The sequence below is a fragment of the Musca domestica genome, unplaced genomic scaffold, assembly GCF_030504385.1.
Source record: "Musca domestica strain aabys unplaced genomic scaffold, Musca_domestica.polishedcontigs.V.1.1 13, whole genome shotgun sequence".
Taxonomy (NCBI): Eukaryota; Metazoa; Arthropoda; class Insecta; order Diptera; family Muscidae; genus Musca; species Musca domestica.
The window spans coordinates 4,089,931-4,116,536 of NW_026712172.1; the positions used below are offsets into that span (position 1 = coordinate 4,089,931).

At 34.3% G+C, this 26,606-nt stretch overlaps 1 protein-coding gene across 1 annotated transcript in view; it reads left to right on the top strand.

Annotated features, from left to right (window-relative positions):
* Nucleotides 1-26,606, top strand: part of LOC101900750 (uncharacterized) — a 112,440-nt gene that overhangs the window by 835 nt on the left and 84,999 nt on the right. The gene's annotated exons all lie outside the window — the stretch shown is intronic.

The window sequence follows — 26,606 nt, forward strand, 5'->3', positions numbered from 1 at the left end:
TGAATTTATGCGCGTGTATGTGTATTCCTATTTTGTATGTACACTGTGAATATTGGTTAATTGTAAAATAAATGCATAGCCTTCTATTGGTGGACGATGAAAGAGTATGCCTATGTTTGTTCGAGTGTGGATCAGACCATGCACTATAAATGGGGACACACTTCTTGAATTGTCTGACAATGGAAGGAACAAAAAGGCCGAAACCAACATTAAATTACAAATCAATATCAATTTGAAGAAAAGTGCAAAAGAAACGAAATGTATAGAAGAAGAGACGAGAAGAGAAGACAACGAAAGGAAAACACAATTTCGAACCCACCCAGAATAGAAATGTCAGTGTGTCAGCCGCATATGTAAGAGTGTTAAAAGGACATACACATGTACGTATATAGATAACATGAACTAATGGTCGAACAAACGAACACAAAAGCAAACAATGATAAAGAACGAAATACTAAGAAAGCACAAGAAAACGATTTACAGAAATGTAAAAAGATACATTTCATTGAGTACGACCACTATCGCGTATACAGAAACACTAAATTCCAACACATACAGTCACACACGAGTACACCAACACCCATACACATAGGTTCACAAACTGGCATTGCTCAAGAAATGCTTTTCCTTTTTAACCGTATTCTCCTGTCCACTGTGAGTTAGTGTGTTGATGCTTGACAAATACATAAACATCGTCCGTTCCGTGTAAGCGAACTAAAGAAATGCAGGTTGTTTCATAGACATCAATGTCATTTGCACAGTTTTTGTGTTTTTACATAAATCACATGTTTGCATAACACTCACGGACAACTTGACCTCACCTATCTATCCAGAATTCGGCAAAGCACGTTTATCCACGAATTCATTGTTTTTCTTTTTTTTTTTACTAATTATACAATTATTATATAATGAAAAATTATGAATGTGTATGAACATCCCCTCATTCTGTATAACCTAGCTATGTATCCTCAGCATTCGCATAAACATGAGTGTTATCTTCTGCTCGTTGCTTGACACGCGGGTGTGCCGCGGATGATGGTTGGCTAATAACGAAAGCCATAATTTAAATGTTAATCTTTTTGAATGGGGGAATTATTTACAATTTGCTTCCACAAGATTTTTTTTACAAATTCTTTAGTCATGTCCAATACATGGACATTATAATAGATATACATACATACAGATGGACCTCTGCAAGCATGTGTTCATGGTATTTGGAAATCCTTTGAATGAAAACGAACAAACAAGAAAAGCCATATACAAATAAGAAAGTACCGGAGTAGGCTTGAAACCTTTTTCATTTAGGAATCAAAAAACTAAATTGCGTCATTTTAAATATTTCCAAATATCAAAGTTCCTTCTATAATTTACGCCTCCTACCTTTTTAAAACGAGTACAAAACGGTTACGGTGCATGTAATAGCATAACATGCTTTGCATGTGAAATAGGGTGAAGCATATATCGGAGGTTAAGCTATATCTGAACCAACTTTGTACATATTTTTTGACTTTTTCTAGTCAGAACTTTATAATTGGACGAAAGTAGTGTAGTTGGTGTATAATAGATATATATGTGTGTGCAACATTCAAATCTGAACCGATTTCGATAAACTTTGACAATTGTGTGTCTTGCGAAGACACAAATAGGTAAAGACTTGACAAAATATATTTTTTTTATATAATGGTGTGTGGCTAAAATATGTAGCTCACAGCTCACGGCATGGTCATGCTAATAACAGAAATACAACTTCGATTGTTCGATTCTTTAAATGTATTTAAACTTCTGTTAATATTATTCAATTTGTTGGCCCTCTATGGAGTAGGTTCCAAAGAAATAGGCCAATATTGTCAATTTCCTATCGGAGATAAATAAATATGATATAGATATTGCGTCGTGCCAGGTTTGGACTATATTGGTTACTTCTTTAAAATTATATTTATACGATCTGTGATAATTTGTGGAAAATGTTAGAATGTGCGTAAGGTACCAGAAGTACACTTCATCTAATACTGATAAAAATATTGGTATGGGCAAAATTACAAGAAATTCGAACATTTATATCCTATTTTATGTGAAATCATAAATTCCATATTAATCTCAGGTTTCTGGTTTCATGTTATGACAGATAGAGGTATTGAAAATTGTAACCCTTTGTGGGTGAAGTACCAGTTGGGGTGCGCATACATATATCATCTGTTTGCAAAAATGTTTTTTTGTATGAAATTTGAAGGGAGTTGGATGCTTATTTCTATTTCTTTGAGTTTTGTTTTTCAAAATCTTGAACCCTATGTGGGGGAGTTACCAGAAGAAATTGTACGATCTTGTGTTGATGAAAATATTGAGATGTACCAAGTCCGAAAGGAATCAGATGTTAATTTCGCGTTTTATAAGCTTCGTGGATATTCAAAATGTTGACCCTTTGTGGGGGAGGTACCAGAAGGAGTGGGCCGATATATCCCATCATGCTAGTAAAAATAATGGGATGTGTGAAATATGAAGAGAAACGAATGTTTATTTCGGATTTTATTATCGTTTTGGTTATTCAAAACGTTGACACTTTGTGGGAGAGGTACCAGAGGAAATGGTCCGATCTCTACCATCTTTATAACAGATCTTGTATTGCTGGAAATATTGAGATGCACCAAGTCTGAATGGAATATTTTTTTGAAAATTTCGACCTTTTGCGGGGGCAGGTACCAGAAGAAGTGGACAACGGAGATAATTCAACTTGGTGACAATATTTTGACTCTGTTTTATCCCATCTTAATACTTCTGCCTTTGTATCTTGTACTAAATATTATTAATATGAAATATGGCATGCAGAGTACGTCTTTTGGGGGACTTAAATGACAAATCGGATAATATATATATATATATATATATATATATATATATATATATATATATATATATATAAATATGTCAGGATTTACACCAAATAGCATTCGTTCTTGAGAAAAACAAATTATATGTGACAATCGAAATGGTACTTGTACTCTGCCTAGAAAAATACATGAACATAAATCAACTCAGAATGTGATACTATGGATATCATCGAAAGGAACTCCTTTTGTTGTGCATGTGCACAAGGACTTAACTCCCTCTACCGCAGTGTGGCATATGATATAAAAACGTTTAATATTGGATCCACGTCCACTTTTGTCAGTGAAATTAGTTCGTAATGAGTCTTACCGTAAAGTCGATGGTACCGACTTCCTGCTACAGTGGATGCAAATCTATCTATTGCAAATTCTGAATATTCGGAGGATGTATGGGTAATATAAGAAATCGTAGGTCTTCGGTCACCGAAAACAGAACCCATTACAAACAATTTTAAACCACTCCGCTGAAAAATGTAGCTAAAATCATCAGAATACCGAATATCGAGAGGTACTGTTCTATGGAGGCTAAGTGAAAACATTTACCCGCATAGGCAATATTCTGCCACAGGAGGTAGAACCAATTAAAATCTTTTTGTGCCGAAACTTAAACAATTCCCTTAGAAAATGTGACTAAAATAGTCAAAATACCGAATATCGGGAGGAACTTGTTATATGGAAGCAGTAAGGAAAAGTGGACCTGTATATAACATAATCTGTCGCAAGAGGTATAACAATTTAAAATTCTGTCAGATTTTGGGGGTGAGGAAGCTTGTTTTAACTAATCTATTGTCATATCGAAGGTCTTAGTCTCGTTTTTTGCCCCTTGCCACCCTGGTAAAGAATATGTCTCCAGCAATAAGGAAAAACTGGTGAGGGCTAGGAAATCGGAAACAGTTTGTGTGTTTTTGTGCACTGAAATTGTTGCAATAAATTAAGATCTACCTGGCTAAAATTTCTTCCGCCATTTAAACGGGCTTGCAATGGACAAATGCCGACTTCGGTTCCCATCGTACAGCTAAACCTCCTAAAGTGACGTTGTGTTGGGGCAATATTTGCTGAACTATTTGGGACAGAATTTTTGCAGACATTTGTGACATAATATTCTGTGGCAAATTTCCCGAATTTAGGTTGAGGGGCGAAACAGTCACCACATGTCCTGATGGACATACCCTTAAGCCAGTATTTGTCTGTTGTGGGCTCTAGACTAAGAAATTATTGAAAGAAGGCAACAGAATTTCTGTAAGATTAGAAATTCAGTTGCCTTTACAAAATCCCAAATCTGTTTTATTCCATTTAACATGATCTGATTAAGGTCTGGAATGTAGTCGTTCTCTAAGAATTGGATTCTGATATTTGCAAACGCAGGGCATTGATAAAGAGAATGGTCCAACGTTTCATCATCTTCCCAGCATGCCCTGCATATCCTATCTAGTACATATAAGCTTGTAGGCCCAGCTGGCCCTACGTCTTCAGGTCCCACGCCCATGTCTTTAACTCTAGACGTGATGCATTTGGCGGCACTGGATTGTCAAAGTTTACTGTTGCTGTCTTGGCGAGAGCGTTCGGTGTCTCGTTACTACTAATCCTCATATGACCTGGTACCCTATATAACGCATGTTGATCCGTGTTGAAAATACTTGTTGATTGGATTTATACATTCCAACACCGTTTTCGAAGGCATGGTATCGGATTTATAGCTTTTATGGTGATGTTACTCCACTTCAAGGATCGTATTGTGATCGGGCAAGCAAGAGATTACGGTATATAAATCTCCAGTTGAGGTATAGACAAATGTCAGGTACGCGTTGAAAAGGGCGGCAATGTTTGCATATTCGGCAAGTTTAAAAAATATTTTGTCATTTAATATGCCGCTACTCTTGAAATTGGATCACCGCCTTCCGTTAGGTGGTACAATATTTTATTGGTTCCAGGTGGTCTTTAGGCAAATTGGCTGAACCTTTATTGGAATCGATAATGTTTCATCGTTGCTTTGGAATATGGCGGCTTCTTATCAGTTTCCGGAGCATCTGAAGGCGGCTTCGAAGTGTTTTGCTCCTCGGGAGACCTGATCCTCTTCCCGTCTCCACGGAAGTGGGGAAATTTTCGTAGCACCCTTTGGAATATTGCGACTTTGCATTTTTGCATGCCTGTTGCATACGTAGCTTTTGTCGTTAAACCCCAGACAGTTTTTTGTTTTTGTCGTGAGCTTCGCCAAGCTGTCACTCGGCTCTTCTATCCCCTTGTGGACCTCCTCCTCCGTTCTGCACCCTAACTTTATTTAAGTTCTTCTTTCATATTTTGTTTTTTTATTTTTGGGGAACACCCCCATAGACAGGTTTCTGTCCGTGGGAAATCCTATCCGCTCCAATCAGTTCGTAACAAGACGTCCTGGTTAGAGCAAAATAGCGTTATAATCCGTCTCCCTCAATACGCCGGAAGGGACGCGTCCGGTAGGACAACTGACAAACACCCTCGGGAATAGCTGAGCAAATCATACGGGTTCTCTGCCACGTTTGCGTTTTGTGATGTGTTTGGTTCTAGTTATTCACAATGTTGTATTGTTCTCATAATCCACTTTAAAATTTGTCAGACCTTTGAAATTACGTAGGGTAAGGGTGGAAATACATAAAGCGCATATTTGGCTGGCTTAAGTCATCGGCTGGCTTCTTCGTAGATGAACAAAGGAGTTTTAGGTTGACTTAGTTCGATTTTGGCCTTAGGCTCCTTTGTTCATTCATTTGGAACCTCACAGTAATTCTATACTTACTTTTGACATACCCTTCCCACCAACACATTTTCCATTTTTAAATGAAAGAGTTGTGTTGAAAACATCGTTACGACTGTAACAGTATTCAGAAATAAAATTAGGTAACGTTTTATCAACCCATTCATCCCGAGTGGGAATATTTATTTCACCAACTCCACAAACAACCTCGCTTACAACGTCGTATTTCCTATTTAATTTATCAAGCAGTACCGAACTCACCACAAATTCAAGTTATCCCAATGATTTTGCAAACTCCATAGCATTTTCCTGGATTATGGCTCTATGATTTCTCGCTGATGTAATCCCCTTCGTTACGGCTTCGTCAAGATCAGAATATTTAGAAATTCGAATCTTTAGAAATTTATTTGACACAGATGTTGCACTGTTCAGTGTAGAGAGTTTATTTTGTGGGAGAATTTCTACTATTGCTTCAAAAACAATTCGTTATAGGGAAGCAGAGAGGCTGAATTGGGCGAAAATTAATTCACATAATTGTGCTATAGAAAAAATAGAATATAGAAGTTTGAGATAGAGAAGTTCGACTGTACACATTTGATAACTTTTGAAAAGTGAATTTAATACCACCAAATCTGAGTATTTACTCATACTTTTGGAAGCCCAATAATGCATGCATGACCCAATAATAAGATCGACCAGAAGGGGAATTCCCCAAAAAATACAATTTTGTGTAAAAATGTGTTATTCATTAGAGCGTAAAAAGTATTTCGCTGTATGATTAACAATTTTGGTATATTTTGTAGGTATCAGCTGATATTACTTGTGGACCTTATAATTGGGCCATGGCAGTATGTATTAAAAATTAAAAAAATAAAATAAAATTAAATTGAACCAAAAAACATTATAGAAAGGTAGATATATGTTTCGTAAGATCATTTAATTAATCGCCTTTTGAAGAGGTTTCCCACCATATGAGATTTAGAAATGGAAAATGGAAGAAGCTGTGGCCAAAACCGCACAACTGTTTGAATGTATTCGGGGTATGTTTTCCAAGCTGATATGTTAGCGAACAAAACTATATGCAATCGTTTCCAAACGTTTACTGTTCGCAATTTCGGATGGTATCAAGGGCCGAAAATTATTATTATTTTTACTGGTGCATTGATTTTCATTTCGTTTTTTAACACCCTAAATATATGTCCTAGACCCATGATCAGCATAAAATACTACACAATAGTTTGTATTGTGTCTAGGACGATTGGTATTTAAAATGTCGGTTTTCGTTTTCGAATAGCCCCCATATAACGGTATTTGCCGATATTCGGTATTTTGATGATTTTTCGCATTTTCCACCGTCCAATAATTTCTATTTTTTCCATTGTAGAATTAAATATATGGTCTCTACGCCACATTGTGGTGTATAAAGTATTTGTACATTTATTATAATACTAGCTGGCCCGGTCCGCGTTGCCGGCCCGTAGTTTTTGTCTATTATGCATATTTGTCCAAGCTTTATTATTCACAGATATGACTGATATAAGTGTTCACGTACTGGTCGATTAAAAGTGTTTTAAAAATGTTTTAATATACCTGTACCCATATTTAAGCCGTGGGCTTCAATATTTAAACCTTGGACTTCAAATGTGTGGATGTGCTATTCAAATCTTTTAAAAAGTATATATCTATCGTATCCCGATGTAAGGGATCAAATTAATTTTTAGTATGGTAAAAATCGTAGCAAAATTTTCCAGTCAAATGAGCAGTAATTTGGAATTTATTGTATTTTGTACACCTCATAATTTAGGGCTATATGATTTAAGAATAGCCAAAGTTAATTACTTTTTTTAAACCAATTAGCACCTCAGATTGTGCATTAGAGTCGTCATCAGTCCCCCTAACCATGTCGGTCTGTTTGTCTGCCAAAATGTGGACTTGAGGGGGTTCTATTACATGGAAAAATTCTAAAATTAGTAGATATGTTGAAATTTTTGTGTAAGATTTCCACCCCTAATATACACTTTTTTAGCCAAATCCTTTGAAACATGGTAAAATCAGGAGGGACCTTTATATGGGCACTACTCCGAAACATCGACCTACATTGAAAACTTTCTTCTACCCCTTATAATCCAATATGACAAATAAAGGCCAAATCAAAAATATAGTTATTTTACACTCATTACCGAAAGATGGGAATTTATTTTATTTGCCATTTAAATTGTAAGTTGGAGACCCCATAAAGTCCATATTTTTTTCATCAGATAGTATAATTCAATGGCGTTTCAACAAATATTCGGTCCCGTGCTACTTCCTTATATTTGTAATTTGTTCATGTTTTCACAATTCATTTCATATAGATGTGTATCTCAAATCTACGTTCCCAACCAATATTTTCTTGGGGGTTACAAATTCAATAGAATACAAAATGTTCTTTTCTGTCCACACATTAGATGTGAAAGTGGACTTGGGGATACTCCAATGTGGGGACTTTACTTAAATTCCTATGGGGCAATTATCTGTATGATGGTTCCCTACCCCAAGGTAGCATTTGTAGAATTTTTTAGCCAAATCAATTGATGAATGTGGTCAAGACCCTACTCTGAAAATTTAAAATTTTATGCGAAGAGGTTCTCTACCCCCTTAGAAACAAAGATGCCAAATAAGGGCCAAAAAAACGAAAAAAGTGGCCAAGACCTCAAAAATAGTTTAAATCATACGATGGTTATATAAATATGAAATCGGGTTGTACCCTTATCCGTGAGTTATGATCGATATCATAACCTGCAAAAAAACATCAAGATACCTTAATCTTGATGTTTTTTTTTGTGAAAAATTGTATATAGTGAAAAATTATTCTTTATTTTGTTCCCAAAAAATCTACTGAATTCAATATGATAACACAAATTGAAAAAAATTGACAAAAGAAGAATAACAACTTGCTCGCTGTTTTTTTACAACAAATGTTTAAAGATCCTTACAAAGCTTGTCAATAGAATGTACTATTATTTTAAAATTCGATTCCATTGAAATTTTTTTCGATTTTTTCCCGATTTGAGAATTTTTGCAATGAGATCTCTTTTTTCGTGATTTTTAAGCGATTTTGAAAAAGTAATTATCTTTTAACTTTGGTGTGACCGTGTTAAAATATTTCGATGTCATCTATTCTGTTTCGCCACCACATAATTCGGTACTACACTTCCATGTAACCCGACATCAATTTAAGTTCTCAAAAAACCAAGTCAATTAAATAAATTGGTATTAATATTCGAATTCAAAAATAAATTATAAAAAACACTACAAATGTACATTAGAGTCAAGTAAGTCAAAATAGAAAAAAAAAAAAATCATGCAAAATAAAACATTACTATTGTACATTTGAAAAGTCAAAATGAAAATGTTAATATATCACATTTTTACGCGATTTTTTTTGGATATTATCCTTTTCGGAGAGGAGACAGGAGGAATCAGTCCAGCGATTCTTAAGATATAAGCGTAGTAACTAACACAACATTTATATATATAGATAGATAGAGATGGGGACGCCATAAACCCTAAGTTACTTTTGTTAGGCTATCTAAGTCAAGTACGCATGGCCGTCCATCTTTTAGCCCATGCATTTATGTAGGCAAATTCTTCACCGGATTTCACTTTAATTGCGCCCGAAACGCGAAATATCAATCCAAATAACGTCGATTTTCAGATGTACAGACGGATGAAACATATATATATATGTATATATAAAAGAAAATTGTGTTAGTTACTACGATTATAACTCAAGAACGGCTGGTTTGATTTTAACGTTAAATAATGGATAAAATCCAAAAAAAAAAAAAACGCGTTAATATGTGAAATTCGGAATTTTTGATTTTGACTTTTGAAATGTACAATCGTAATGTTTTATATTGCACGCCTTTTTCATTTACTATTTTCGAATGTACATCTGTAGTGTTTTTTTTGTTTTTTTTAATTTGAATTTTAATATGATGTGTAGCATTTTTGGGTACTCCCCAAGCGACAACGCACAAAACTGTTATTTATACATTTTATGTATTTATTGGGTATAAAATCATTTCAGAATATAATAATCTTTGAAAAAAAAAAAAAACAATATTTTACCATGCACGAGCGGTTTTTTCAATTTCATTAACTTTATTTAATTGCCTCGATTTATGGAAAACTGAAATTGCAGGTGGGTTACATTGAAGCGTAGTGATGGTGGTGGTGAAACTGAATAGATGATGTCAAAATAATTTAACGCGGTCGAATCAAACTTAAAGGATCCTTACTTATCTAATTGCAAAAATTCTAAAATCGGGGAAAAAATTGAAAAAAAAAAAATGTTTCAATGGAATCGAATTTTAAAATAATAGTACATTATTTGCTGTAAAAAACCAGGAAACAAGTTGAATATTTTTCCGAAACATGAAAAAATTACGAATATTAGAAAGTAGCACGGGACCGAACATTTGTTTAATCGTCATTGAATTATACTATGATGAAAAATATGGACAATTTAAATGACAAAAAATTAATTCCCATCAGTGATTTATTATGCTTTAAAAAATAGTCATAAAAGACTAAAAGTACGGGCCGGCAACGCGGACCGCGCCAGCTAGTTAATAATAAATTTAAAATGATGAAGAATAGTTCTTAAAATATTTTATTGAAATATTTTAATATTGATTTAAAATTCAATCGGTAGAAAATCGTGGAAAAAGTAACATCCCTTTCAAATTGAAACCAAACTGCAAATATACACAAAGTATTCTACTTTTTGCGATTTTAGAAAAAATGAAGTATACGACTACGAGTACATTACCTAATGTGGTGTCACTGTTCCTCAACCGTGTTGGCGTTTTGTTAAGTATTACAGCGATTTTTTCTATTATTATGCAATTAATATGTTCATATTGCCCTGCAGTGAAATTTTACATCAAAGGGTATAACTATTGTATATCAAACAAGTAAAAAAGCAGCTAAGTTGGTCCGGGCCAAACATTTAATACCTTCCACCATTTAGAAGGAACTTGAAAAATTTCAAAAAACTCCCGGAAACTACTACTTAAATGAAAACTTTTATATGGAGACTATAGGAAGACGTAGACCTGCTTACTATTTTTTTTTTGTCTAGGCTGTAGTGCCCATTACGAACTTCAAATACCAAATTTAAAATTTAAAATCAAGAAAATACCGAATATCGGGAGCTACCGTTATATGGGGGCTATACGAAGACGTGGACCGACATGACCCATTTTAACCTGCGTACTGGAAAACTATGCATGAATGCAAAATTTTAGCCTTCTATCTCAATTCGTTCGAAAGACAGATGGACATTGCTAGATCGTCTTAGAATTTTACGCTGATCCAGAATATATATATATATATATATATATATATATATATATATATATATATATATATATATATATATATATATATATATATATATATATATATATATATATATATATATATATATATGCCCCGAGTTAGGTTTTTTAAAGAAAAAATATTTACCACGCCTCTTTTTACGCCCACTATTACGATTTATCTAAAATCTTTATATTTGCCAAAATAGTGAAGATATCGGTTTGAGAATTATTACACAGGATGCTGTTGGCTTTCCATCCAACCCTAAGTACTTATTTAGGGGCTGAGGAACGCGCCTACTTTTAAATCTATCTCTCTATATGTAAAAAGTTGTGTTAGTTACTACTCTTATAACATAAAGACCGCCAGTCTGATTTTAACGATTTATAAAAATTCGGAATTGCCTCTTGGCAGAAAAGAATAAAATCCAAAAAAATCTCTTAAAAATCTCTTAAAAAAGTGAAATTTGAACATTTTCATTTTGACTTTTAAAATGTACAATAGTAATGTTTTATATTGCATATTTTTTTCCATTTTGACTTACTATTTTCGAATGTACATTTGTAGTGTTTTTTTTTTTTTTTTTTGGAATTCTGATATGATGTGTAGGTGTTTTTTGGGTAGTATAAAGCCACAACGGATAAAACTGTTATTTATAGATTTTATGTATTTATTCGTAATACCCAATAAATACATAAAATTTATAAATAACAATTTTATCCGTTGTCGCTTTATATGAAAATTCTAAAATCGGGAAAAATCGACAAACTTTCAATGGAATCGAATTTCAAAATTCTACCGACAAACTTCGTAAGGACCTTTAAAAATTTGCCGCAAAAAAAATCAGCGAACCAGTTGAATATTCTTTTTCTATATTGAAGTGTACATTTTTTTATTGGTTTGAATTCTGAATGAATAATATTAAAAATGAAATGAGGGCGCAATACGATGTTAAATGCTTTCTACTCCAGGACCTACATCGTGCTTCAGCTGGAAGATGCGAACACATTTAAACAAACAACAAGTTAAAAAGCAGTAAGTTCGGCCGGGCCGAACTTTTAATACCCTCCACCATTTGCAACAAATTTGGAAATTTTTAAAAAATAAAATCCTTAAAAAATTCTGTTAAAATCTTAAAAATACCGAATATAGCCGTTATATTGGGGTCATAAGCCATTACCATATTCAAATTCGAAACTTGAAATAAACGGTGAATAATGTAGCTAAAATCATCAAAATATCGTATATAAGGAGGTGCCGTTAAATTGGAGCTGTGCGAAGACCTGGACCAGCATAGACAATTTTCTGTAGCATCCATTACGAACTTCAAATACCACATCTCAAACAATTTCGGTGGGTATTGTACCTAAAATCGTCAAAATACCGAATATAGGGAGGTACTGATATATGGGGCCTATACGAAAACCTGGACCCGCACAGACATTTTCTGTCACAGACTGTAGTTCCCATAACGAACTTCAAATACCAATTTTGAAACAATTACGGTGAATAATGTCGCTAAAATCATTAAAATACCGAATATAGGGAGGTACCGTTATATGGGGGCTATACGAAGACATGGACCTGCACAGACAATTTTCTGTCTTAGGGTGTAGTTCCATTTTGAACTTCAAATACCAAATTTTAAATTATTTCCGGGAAAAATGTCGCTAAAATCATCAAAATATTGAATATCGGGAGGTACCGTTATATGGGGGCTATACGAAGACATGGACTTGCACAGACAATTTTCTATCTTAGGGTGTAGTATCCATTTGGAACTTCAAATACCAAATTTGAAACAATTCCGGTGAAAAATGTCGCTAAAATCATCAAAATACCGAATATCGGGAGGTTATATGGGGGCTATATGAAAACGTGGACACACATGGCCCATTTACGAACTTAACCTGCCTACTTTAAAAATAAACATGTGTGCAAAATTTTAGCCATCTATCTCAATTCATTCGAAAGATAGCGTGATTGCAACAGACAGACGGACAGACAGACAGACAGACGGACAGACAGACAGACGGACATCGCTAAATCGACTTAGAATTTTACGCTGATCAAGAATATATATACTTTGTTGGGTCTGATATGAGTATTTCGAGGAGTTACAAACGGAATGACAAAGTTAATATACCCTCCATAGTATGGTGGAGGGTATAAAAATGACCGAAGAAGCGTTATGGGGTTAATTTCAACAAGTAAAAAAGCAGTAAGTTCGGCCGGGCCGAACTTTGAATACCCTCCACCATTTGGAACGAATTAGAAAATTTTCAAAAAAAATAAAATTCATTAAAAATTCTTTTCAAATTTTTAAAATATCTAATATAGGAAGGTGCCGATATACGATATTGTGGACCTATAAAGACAAATCTATGTCTGCGTGTAAAGTACTCACAAGGAACTCCTTGTGTGGATTTTCAAAATACCGAATATCGCGGGGTATCGTTATATGGGAGCTATACGTTATCGTTAACCGATATGAAGAATTCTCTGTCGGGGGGTAAAGTGCTCCCAAAGAACCCCTTGTGTACAAAGAACCCCTTGTGACCATTCCGTTGAAAAATATGGCTAAAAACATCAAAATACCGAATATCGGGGGTACCGTTATATGAGGGCAATACGATATCGTGGACCTATATAAATAATTCTCTGCCGAGGTATAAAGTACCCACAAGGAACTCCTTGTGTGGATTTTCAGACAATTCCGATGAAAAATGTGGGTGAAATCATAAAAATACCGAATATTGGGGGGTATCGTTATATGGGGGATATACGATATCGTGGACCTGTATAAACAATTCTCTCTCAGGGGGTGAAGTACTCACAAGGGACTCCTTTTGTGGAATTTCAGACAATTCCATTGAAAAATGTGGCTAAAATCATCAAAATACCGAATACCATGGGGGTACCGTTATATGGGGGATATACGATATCGTGGACCGATATAGCCCATCTTCGAACTTGACCTGCCTGCAGACAAAAGAGAGATCTGTGCAAAATTTTAGCTTCCTATCTTAATTCGTTTAGACTGTAGCGTGATTACAACAGGCGGACAGACGGTCGGACAGGGCTAAATCGTCTTAGAATTTTACGCTGATCAAGAATACATATACTTTGTTGGGTCTAAAATGATTATTTCGATGAGTTACAAACGGAACGAACTTAATATACCCTCCATACTTTTTTTGGTGGAGGGTATAAAAAGTGGACCTGCTTCATTCATATGACAATAAATTGTCGAATGAGAACACAAAATGCAAAATACATTGGGACTGCAATCAGTCAAATACCGACTATAAAGAACGCAAAATAGAAATTCTACCTAAACATTCAAGATACCTTTAATCGCTTTGGCAGGTCATGATATGGGTCATAACCCCTGATAACGGAACAACCCGATTTCAAGTATATTCTACATTTTAACCATATTTTTCGTACTAATTTTAGCTTATGTTGATATTTTAAGAAGAAACCATATTTGCAAAAAATTATCACGTTTTTGTATCACCATCATATGATTTAAGGTATTTTCGGGGTCTTGGCCACTTTTTTCATTTTTTGGCCCTTATTTGACATCTTTGTTTCTAAGGGGGAAGAAAACTTCTTCTTATAAAATTTTTATTTTTCGGAAAAGTGCGCATCTTAGTCTTGAGGCTACCTGGGGTAGAAAATCATCTTACAGATAATTATCCTCATAGGAAGACAAATCTATGTCTGCGTGTAAAGTACTCACAAGGAACTCCTTGTGTGGATTTTCAAAATACCGAATATCGCGGGGTATCGTTATATGGGAGCTATACGTTATCGTTAACCGATATGAAGAATTCTCTGTCGGGGGGTAAAGTGCTCCCAAAGAACCCCTTGTGTACAAAGAACCCCTTGTGACCATTCCGTTGAAAAATATGGCTAAAAACATCAAAATACCGAATATCGGGGGTACCGTTATATGAGGGCAATACGATATCGTGGACCTATATAAATAATTCTCTGCCGAGGTATAAAGTACCCACAAGGAACTCCTTGTGTGGATTTTCAGACAATTCCGATGAAAAATGTGGGTGAAATCATAAAAATACCGAATATTGGGGGGTATCGTTATATGGGGGATATACGATATCGTGGACCTGTATAAACAATTCTCTCTCAGGGGGTGAAGTACTCACAAGGGACTCCTTTTGTGGAATTTCAGACAATTCCATTGAAAAATGTGGCTAAAATCATCAAAATACCGAATACCATGGGGGTACCGTTATATGGGGGATATACGATATCGTGGACCGATATAGCCCATCTTCGAACTTGACCTGCCTGCAGACAAAAGAGAGATCTGTGCAAAATTTTAGCTTCCTATCTTAATTCGTTTAGACTGTAGCGTGATTACAACAGGCGGACAGACGGTCGGACAGGGCTAAATCGTCTTAGAATTTTACGCTGATCAAGAATACATATACTTTGTTGGGTCTAAAATGATTATTTCGATGAGTTACAAACGGAACGAACTTAATATACCCTCCATACTTTTTTTGGTGGAGGGTATAAAAAGTGGACCTGCTTCATTCATATGACAATAAATTGTCGAATGAGAACACAAAATGCAAAATACATTGGGACTGCAATCAGTCAAATACCGACTATAAAGAACGCAAAATAGAAATTCTACCTAAACATTCAAGATACCTTTAATCGCTTTGGCAGGTCATGATATGGGTCATAACCCCTGATAACGGAACAACCCGATTTCAAGTATATTCTACATTTTAACCATATTTTTCGTACTAATTTTAGCTTATGTTGATATTTTAAGAAGAAACCATATTTGCAAAAAATTATCACGTTTTTGTATCACCATCATATGATTTAAGGTATTTTCGGGGTCTTGGCCACTTTTTTCATTTTTTGGCCCTTATTTGACATCTTTGTTTCTAAGGGGGAAGAAAACTTCTTCTTATAAAATTTTTATTTTTCGGAAAAGTGCGCATCTTAGTCTTGAGGCTACCTGGGGTAGAAAATCATCTTACAGATAATTATCCTCATAGGAATTTATTTAAGTATAGTCCCCACATTAGTATACCCCCAAGTCCAGTTTCCCAACCAATGTGTGGTTAGAAAAGAAAATTTGGTATTCTATTGAATTTGTAACCCCCAATAGAATATTGGTTGGGAACGTAGATTTGGGATGTACGTCTATATGAAATAAACTCCGAAATGTCAATCTGGGACTCATTTAGTCGGAAATTGTGGCAGAAACATGAAAAAAATACGAAATTATAAAGTAACTTTATTGGATCTCCGCCGCACAATTTAAATGACAAACAATTAATGCCCATCTTACTGTAATCGGAGCAAAAGAGTAATTTTTTTGGCTATTCTGACAACGTTCTGCCTTCAAGTATGAGGTAACAAAACTGAATACCACGCAGTACGGGATTTTAAACGTTGGAAATACAAATTTCAAATTATAGCTCATTTGAATGCTTTTTACAATTTTAAAAAATTGAGCTGAATTTTCACATGGGGCTATTATAGATGTTCTTTATCATATAGGTATTTAACACTCAAATTAAAGCCTATAGCTGAAAAATAAGATCAGGCTATTCAAAATATCTAAAACCGACGGTAATTATAATTTTTGCCATTAATATTAATTTATATTTAGTGATGGAGTCATTACTCATAATCAAGTCATTACTTATAATATAATAATATATATATATATATATATATGTATATATATATATATATATATATGTATATATATATATATATATATATATATACACTAGCTGGCCCGGTCCGCGTTGCCGGCCCATAGTTTTTCTCTATTATGCTGTATGTCTGTTTGTTTAAATTATGATACAACCCTCATTATTTGACGTAGAGCGTCAAAATTTTGCAGAACAATTTGTATTGCGTATAGGATGGTTGGTATTGAAAATGATCTATCGGTCCACGATTTGGTATAGTCCCCATGTAACGGTACCTCTCGAAATTCGGTATTTTGTTGTTTTTGCCACATTTCTCCTCGGATGTGTCTAACACATATAACGATACCTACCGATATTGGGTATGTTGATAATCCTAATCACATTTACTCACATAATTATTTCAAATTTGGTAATTTAAAAGGTTTGATAGATAACAATCCTTGAAGTATAAAATTGTCCACAGAGGTTCCCGTTTTGGTATGGCCCCATATAACGGCCTCATTCACTTTATGGTTTGCTGATAACTTTAACTGCATTGTCCAAACAGTCTTACTGGTATATGAAGTTTAAAGTGAAACATGCTTGAATTCAGATACTTTTATATAAAAATGTTTTCTTTACCCTAAGCTGGATGATATTAAAAGTTCTGCCCGGCCGAACTTAATTTTTTATATCCTCCATATTAACTTTGTCATTTCGTTTGTAACATCCTTAAATTTAGCAGAGCAATTTGTATTGTGTCTAGGATGGTTGGTATAGAAAATATCGGTCCACGTTTTGGTATAGTCCCCTCCCGATATTCGGTATTTTGATGATTTACGCCACTTTTTTTCACGGATTTGACTGAACATTGGTATTTGTAGGTCATAATGGGTCCCAGTTCGTGTGGCGAGGCATTGCATGTATAGGTCCACGCTTTGGTATAGCTCCCATATAAAGGTACCTCCCAATATTCGGTATTTTGATTTTTTTATTTTTGCCACATTTTTTCAAGGATTTGTCTAAAAATTGGTATTTTTGGTCATAATAGGTTCCAGCTCCGGTGGCGAAACATTACATGTATGGGTCCACGATTTGATAAAGTCCCCATATGACGGTACCTCCCGAAATTCGGTATTTTGATTATTTACGTCACTTTTTTCACGGATTTGACTGAAAATTGGTATTTGTAGGTCATAATGGGTCCCAGTTCGTGTGGACAGAAATTGCATGTATAGGTCCACGCTTTGGAATAGCTCCCATATAACGGTACCTCCCAATATTCGGTATTTTGATGTCACATTTTTTCACGAATCTCTCTGAAAATTGGTAGTTGTAGGTCATAATTGGTCCCAGTTCGTGTGGCGAATCATTGTAATTATAGGTCCACGTTTTGGTAAAGTCCCCATATAACGGTACCTCCCGAAATTCGGTATTTTGCCTATTTTTGCCAATTTTTTCACGGATTTCGCTGAAAATTGGTATTTGTAGGTCATAATGGGTTCTAATTCCTTTGGCGAAACACCTTATGTATAGGTCCACGTTTTTGTATAGCCTCATATAGTCGTATTTCCCGATATTCGGTATTTTGATGATTTTTGGCACATTTTCCCACGAATATGTCTAAAAATTGGTATATGTAAGTCATGATGGGCTCTAATGTTTCCTTTACACTAAGTTGGATGGTATTAAATTTTGGCCCGGCCGAAATTAATGTTTTTTACTTGTTTTATTTGTTTTTAAAGTAATATGGGAATTTATTGTTTTGTTATTGAAATTGCGCGTTGGAGACCCCATAATGTCCATATCTTTTATCATAGTATAATTCAAAGACGATTAAACCAATGTCCGGTTCTTTAAATCATATGATGGTGTAAATTAGAATAGAGTCCAATCTCCCTCTTCGATTGTCAACTCTATCTATCCCTTTTTCTGTGAGACCGCTTCGTTAGGGTGCTATTTCAATTCTGTTTTTATTTAAAATATTTGTTCCTTACGTACTACTGAAACTAATCTAACTTAACCTAGTCGCAGCCACACGATTGTTCTTATCTATTCTAATATTGAATGGAGAACATTGCAGGGCTGCTTGTCATTTCATTCTAGTGGTCTTGTGCATCTACTGAGCGCATCGATATCTGTGCGTGTGGGTCATAACCTTTATTATCTGACACATTATCGTATGCGTCAGCGCACAAGATCACCGAATTGTTCACATGTGGTATTTTATGGCGGCTGGGAAATATGTAATTTTTGAATATTGATTGTTTATTGCTAGTTTTTCCCAGCGCCTCAACCGCACTCAAAAGTATGTACAAAGTATTTTGTACAGATGGTTACACAAAATGTGATCAGTTTTTGCAAGAATGGTTTCTTCCCAAATTACCAACATTTGTCGAAATTAGTATGAAAATATGATTAAAATGTAAGATATACTTGAAATCGGGTTGTACCCTTATCCGGGGTTATGACCCATATCATGATTATGGCATATTTTACATATTTTACGCATTTTTTTTTTGCTGAGATTCCATTCCGAAATTGTATTAATTGTGAAAATCCGTCAACACGTTCTTGAGTTATAAACATAGTAAGTAATAAAAAATTAAAAAAAAAATCTTCAACTTGTTCGCTGTTTTTTTACGGCGAAGGTTTAAAGGTCTTTACGAAGTTTGGTCTCTACTATTATTTTTAAATTTGATTTCAGTGAAAAAATGTTCTGTATTTTTCCCGATTTTAGAGTTTTTGCAATGCAATAGGTTCTTTTTTTTTTGAATTTTTTAGCAATTTTGAAAAAGTAATTATCTTTTAACTATGGTTTGAACACGTTAAATTATTTTGACATCATCTATTCAGGTCCACCACTCCATAATTGTCGTCGCTTTGTACTACCAAAAAAGACTACACATCATATTAGAATTAAAAAAAAAAAACAATTTAAAAAGCAGTAAGGCCGGGTCGAACTTTTAATACCCTCCACCATTTGCAACGAATTTGGAAATTTTCAAAAAATTAAATCCTTTAAAAATTCTGTTAAATTTTTAAAAATACCGAATATAGCCGTTATATTGGGGTCTATATGACGTGGACATACATAGGCATTGTTTGTCATAAGCCATTACCATATTCAAATTCGAAACTTGAAATAAACGGTGAATAATGTAGCTAAAATCATCAAAATATCGTATATAAGGAGGTGCCGTTAAATTGGAGATGTGCGAAGACCTGGACCAGCTTAGACAATTTTCTGTCACAGGCTGTAGCATCCATTACGAACTTCAAATACCACATCTCAAACAATTTCGGTGGGTATTGTACCTAAAATCGTCAAAATACCGAATATAGGGAGGTACTGATATATGGGGCCTATACGAAAACCTGGACCCGCACATTTTCTGTCACAGACTGTAGTTCCCATAACGAACTTCAAATACCAATTTTGAAACAATTCCGGTGAATAATGTCGCTAAAATCATCAAAATATCGAATATAGGGAGGTACCGTTATATGGGGGCTATACGAAGACATGGACCTGCACAGACAATTTTCTGTCTTAGGGTGTAGTATCCATTTTGAACTTCAAATACCAAATTTTAAATTATTTCCGGGAAAAATGTCGCTAAAATCATCAAAATATTGAATATCGGGAGGTACCGTTATATGGGGGCTATACGAAGACATGGACTTGCACAGACAATTTTCTATCTGCGAAACATCGACCTACATTGAAAACTTTCTTCACCCCTTATAATCCAAGATGACAAATAGAGGCCAAATCGAAAATATAGCAGAACAACATAGCATGTCAAACTGAAAAAAATTCACGTGATTTAAATAAGTAAAAATAATTTTATCCATCTCATAATTGAGGGCAGACTGATTTCAGGATAATCAAATATAATTACTATTTTACTCCAATTACCGTAAGATGAGAACTAATTTTATTTGTCATTTAAATTGTAAATTGGAGACGCCATAAAGTCCATATTTTTCATCATAGTATAATTCAATGACGATTCAACAAATATTCGGTCCCGTGCTACTTTCTTATATTTATAATTTGTTCTTGTTTTTCACAATTTATTTGATTTGGGATGTACATCTATATCTACGTTCCCAACCAAAATTCTCTTGGGGGTTACAAATTCAATAGAATACAAAATTTTCTTTTCTGACCACACATTAGATGTGAAAGTGGACTTGGGATACTCCAATGTGGGGACTTTACATGAATAAATTTCTATGTGGCAATTATCTGTACGATGGTTCCTTACGCCAGGGTAGCATAAATACAATTTTTTAATGGTCAAGATCAATATGGGCCCTACTCCGAGAATTTTCTACTCCCTTAGAAACAAAGATATTTGGCCAAAAATAGAAGAAAATGACGAAGACTTCAAAAATTGCTTAAATCATACAACGGTTATTTATGATCGATATCATATATCATATTGCAGGTCATGAAAAAGCGATTTAAGGTATCTTAAATGTTCGGGAAGAATTTTTGGAAGGATAGAAATCCTTTTCTTACTAAAAGTCCCATTCGCTCTACTATTTTGCACCCTTTATATTTGGTACTTTACTGATTGTAGTCCCAAAAATTTTTGCATTTTGAGCTCTCATTGGACGGATTATTGTCACATGAAAGAAGTAGGTCCACGCTTTGAAATGAGCCCCATTAGTCTTTTTCGGTCATTTTTGTTTGTTTAAATGTCTGCGCATCTTCCAGCTGAAGCACGATGTAGGCCCTGGAGTTAAAAGGTAGATGTTAGTTACAATCGTATTTCGCACTTATTTCATTTTTTGGTGAAAAATTGTATATAGTGAAAAATTATTCTTTATTTCGTTCACAAAAAATCCACTGAATTCAATATGATAATACAAATTGAAAAAAAAAAAAATGACAAAAGAATAATAACAAATTGAAAAAATCTTCAACTTGTTCGCTGATTTTTTACAGCAACTGTTTAAAGATCCTTACAAAGTTTGTCAATAGAATGTACTTTTATTTTAAAATTCAATTCCATTGGACATTTTTTTCGATATTTTCCCGTTTTGAGAATTTTTGTAATGAGATCTCTTTTTTCGTAATTTTTTTTAGCGATTTTAAAAAGGTTATTATCTTCTAACCGCATTATCTGGTGTGACCGCGTTATATTATTTCGATATCATCTATTCCGTTTCGCCACCACATAATTCGGTACTACACTTCCATGTAACCCGTCATCAATTTCAGTTCTCAAGAAATCAAGTCAATTAAATAAATTGATATTATGATATTCGAATTCAAAAATAAAATATAAAAAACACTACAAATGTACATTAGAAAAAAGTAAGTCAAAATGGAAAAAAATCATGCAAAATAAGACATTACTATTGTACATTTCAAATGTCAAAATGAAAATGTTAATATATCACATTTTTACGTGATTTTTTTTGTATATTATCCTTTTCGGATAGGAGACAATTCCGAATTTGTATGAATCATTAAAATCAGTTCAGCGGTTCTTAAGTTATAAGCGTAGTAACTAACACAACTTTCATTTATATATATAGATTTATCTTAAACATTACAATGTATGTTTAACGTAAAGCCGTTTAATTTAAAAAGTTTTTTTATCCTTTTTTCTAGTTTTTGGTTTTTATACCCTCCACCATACATAGTACAGAGGGTATATTAAGTTCGTCATTCCGTTTGTAACTCATCGAAATAATAATTTTAAACCCAACATCAGCGTAAAATTCTAAGACGATTTAGCCCTGTCCGTCCGTCCGTCTTTTGTAATCACGCTACAGTCAAAACGAATAAAGATAGGAAAGAACAATTTTGCACAGATCTGTTTTTTGTCTGCAGGCAGGTCAAGTTCGAGGATGGGCTATATCGGTCCACGATATCGTATAGCTTCCATATAACGGTACCCCCCCCCCCCCCCCCATATTCGGTATTTTGATGATTTTAGCCACACTTTTCAATGGAATTGTCTGAAATTATATACAAAGAGTTCCTCGTGAGTACTTTACCCCCTGAAGGGGTATCGTAAAGCCCCAATATAACGGTACCCTCAATATTCGGTATTTTAATGATTTTAGCCACATTTTTCTGAAATTCTACACAAGGAGTTATTTGTGAGTACTTTACCGCCTGGAAGAGAATTATATATATATATAGGTCCACGATATTGTATAGTCCCCATATAATGGTACCCCCCAAATATTCGGTATTTTGATGATATTAGACACATTTTTCAATGAAATTGTCTGAAAATCCATACAATCAGTTCTTTCTGAGTACTTTACCGCCCGAATGTGATTTATATATAGATCCACGATATCGTATAGCCCCCATATATCGGCACCATCCGATATTCGGTAGTTTAAAGATTTTAACAATTTTTTTTATGGATTTTGTTTTTTTTTTGAAAATTTCCTAATTCGTTCCAAATGGTGGAGGGCATTCAAAGTTCGGCCTAGCCGAACTTACCGCTTTGTTGCTTGTTATCTTTTAAAGAATGCCCTCCGGTCCTTTGTTTCTTAGCCGCTTTAGGTTAGTTTGCGCATAAACGTTATTAGCTAGTTTTTTCATGGTCGTAAATTATTTGTCGATAATATTTAATTCATATATTACTGAATTCTAGTTTATAACATTTGTGGGTTATCGCTGATTTTCCAGCCAAATCTTTAAAACATATGAATTAAAGAGCGTTGAGCTACTCGAAAATGGATTTTTTTGAAAAGGTGCAAATTGGTGCAATCTTTTCTTTCAAGTATGATAGGACACTTTATAACCTTTCACCACACGTATATTGTTTAAAAAAAAAACCGATACATTCACCCACTACAAAATATACAACGTTAACAATACTTTTTAATTCTAATAATAAGCCTGATTTACATTCTTTTACACATGTTTTCCACTTATTATTCCCTACACCACACTGTGGTCGGGGTATTATGTCTTTGTGCATTTGTTTGTAACATAGAGAAGGAAACGAGTTAGACCCATAGTTCCTTTTAATGATCTGCATAGAATCACATTCTGAGTCGATTTATGCATGTCCGTCCGTCCATGTGTTTTTGTGAACAAAGTACAGGGCGTATTTATTGCCCGACCGAGATGATATTTTGCACAAATCGTTTGTTTGGGTCAAGGATGAACCTTGTTGGATTGGAGACAATCGTTCAAACTTTAGATATAGCTCCCATGTATGTCATTTATTGTGCAGCAAACGTGTAATATTAGGCCAAATTGGATGAAATTTGGCACATATAACCAAACCTGGAAACAAGTGTTTCAAATTTGGTTTCCAACAATGATTAATAAATTCCAAATAAAAAGGGTTGCAATCAGCGTTCGAAAATATAACCTAAGAGCACGTTTAGTCTAATGAATCCACTCGATTTCAAATGTCAATTCCATAGCGTATACGATACGTAAATCGTATTCATAAATCCAGTGGATATTATTTGACATATACGCTATTGAATTTGCATTTGAGATTGAGTGGATTTCGTAAATCTATATGTACATTGATGTTGCTGTAGCGTGCCACACACTGTTTTTTAGTTCCGTTACATGTCAAGCAACAAAATTGTAGGTGATGCAATAAAAAATAACGAAGCATTCGTATGTAACGTAAATCTGAAATTTGTATATTTTATTTTCACTTGTGTATGAAAGATGTTGCTGGACAATTCCTGTAGGAAAAGTAATCAGACACACCTATTGTTTATTCAACCATGCAATCAAGTTGGGACAGTTTCTGTTGACTTGTAAAATATTTAAATTGGAAGAATATTGTGATAGTGCAACCGAAAAAGTTGCAAGTTTGTTTATTAAATACGTTTGATCTGTATCTTTATTAAAAATAATGGTTTTGATTTTTTTTAGAAATAAGTTTCTGAAGTCTAATGTAGCAAGAAAAAAAATTAAATTTTTCTGTTTTTATACCCTACAACACTATGTGTTGGGGGTATTATAAGTTTGATTGGGCCAAAAATTATGTAACACCTCGAAATATTGGTTTCCCACATATGAAACTATATATGGATCTTCCTATCTCGTCGAGCTGAGTCGATCTAGCTATGTATGTCCGTCTGTCCATGTTAATTTGTAATCACTCTACAGGTTTGCGACCTGGCCTGATCTTATGAAATTTAGAATGGGGGTGGGGCTACGTCCAGAATAGAACCCCATTGCTTATGGAGATGATCGCATAATATTTAGGGGTTGAAATGGACTAAAAACTTAAAATTTTCCGGATTTTGCAGTTGCTCTACAGGTCGCAATTATGGACCAATCGAAGCGGGAGTTATCATGTGGCTAGAGCTTAGGGCTTGGCTGAAACCTTCCAATTTTGATGGTCATCGGTAATATTTAGTGGGTGAAAAAGACCATAAAATTTGTGTTATATAACAGTAAAATTTTCCATTAAACCGCGAATATTTTTAATCCGGGCGAAATCACAAATAGACGAACAGGTCAATGCTGACCGTTACGTAGATGCCGGTAGTAAATATATCAGACATATGTATATATACAATGTATATATACGAAGGAAGGGGATGTTAATAAGAATGCTTATATCTCAAGAATGGCTGGACCGATTTTGACAAATTTTGTCAATTTATGCCTTCTTGGCATAAAAGTATAAAATCTTAAAAGATCGCATTAAAAGATGTCAATAATGATGTAACTATTGGTTTTGTAGTATTTTGTGAAATTTTTTTTTATTTTTTCATATTTTTTATCGCATGCGACTTTTTCAATTTGACTTATAATATTTAAATGTATATTTTGAAACATTTTTTCACCTTACAACACAGGTTGGGGTTATTATTTACAGATTGCAATTATCGTCCGATCCTCAAGAACATTTTTACAAGGGTAGGGTTTGGCTCTGAAGGGCAAGGCCTATATTTTTCAAAGATGTCCGCAATATATTTAGGGGTTAAAATGGACCAACAACTAAACATGTTACTGATTTTGCAGCCGTTATAAAGGTAACCAAAATAGAAACCAAAGGACGCGAAATCTCGCATGAAATTAGAGTTTTAAAATCGAAATCTTCCAAAATGGATTTGGACATAAGGGGGCTTCTACAAATTGTAGTTTTGTAGGGTATCACATGGTCGGCCCCGCACGGCTATAGCCTTTGCTTACTTGTTTCAATATAATTTCTACGCAATTCTTTTATGGACATTGTTTTTAGTTATGAAATGCTTGGTAAAATTACAATCATGATTTCGCTCACATTTCGATCATTTGTTATTTAATCAAATCAAATAATTCCTTAACTAGGACGAATGAAACCGATCACACTCATCTTAGATGATCGTCCCCTTATGAACAATTCAACAAATCACTCATGTGAGCTGTTTGACTGCGAACACAAAACCTCGATCAATTCATGTTTGATACCCTATACCAATTTGTATATTTAGTAGAGCTTCACTTAAAAAATTAAAGTTTTTGCGGGGAATTTGTAAGAATTAAATCATATAGTTAAAATATAAAGTCCAAAGGACTAAATTTGCGAGGCATTTGTGTCTTTTCAATTCGGGCTTGAATTACGCATTTGGTGCACAATTAACTTGGAATCAGATAGAGATCCCAATCTGAAACGAGCTCGATAAAATTTGGCAAAGGTATTTCTGAGCTGATTTTGATATATTTCCATGAATATCGTTAGTACGGCTGTGGAGAACAAACATAACAAATCGGATGAACAATATATATGGGAGCTATAACTATATCTGAACCGATTTTCATCAAATTTGACATACCTATTTGGTCGTGTGTGCAAAATTCAATTTTATTTGGGCTGATGTTACACGTTTGGTACATAATATAAGACAAATAGGACGAAGGTATATATGGGAGCTATATCTAAATTTTGACCGATTATCTCCAATTTAAATAGGGCTCGACTTCGGGTC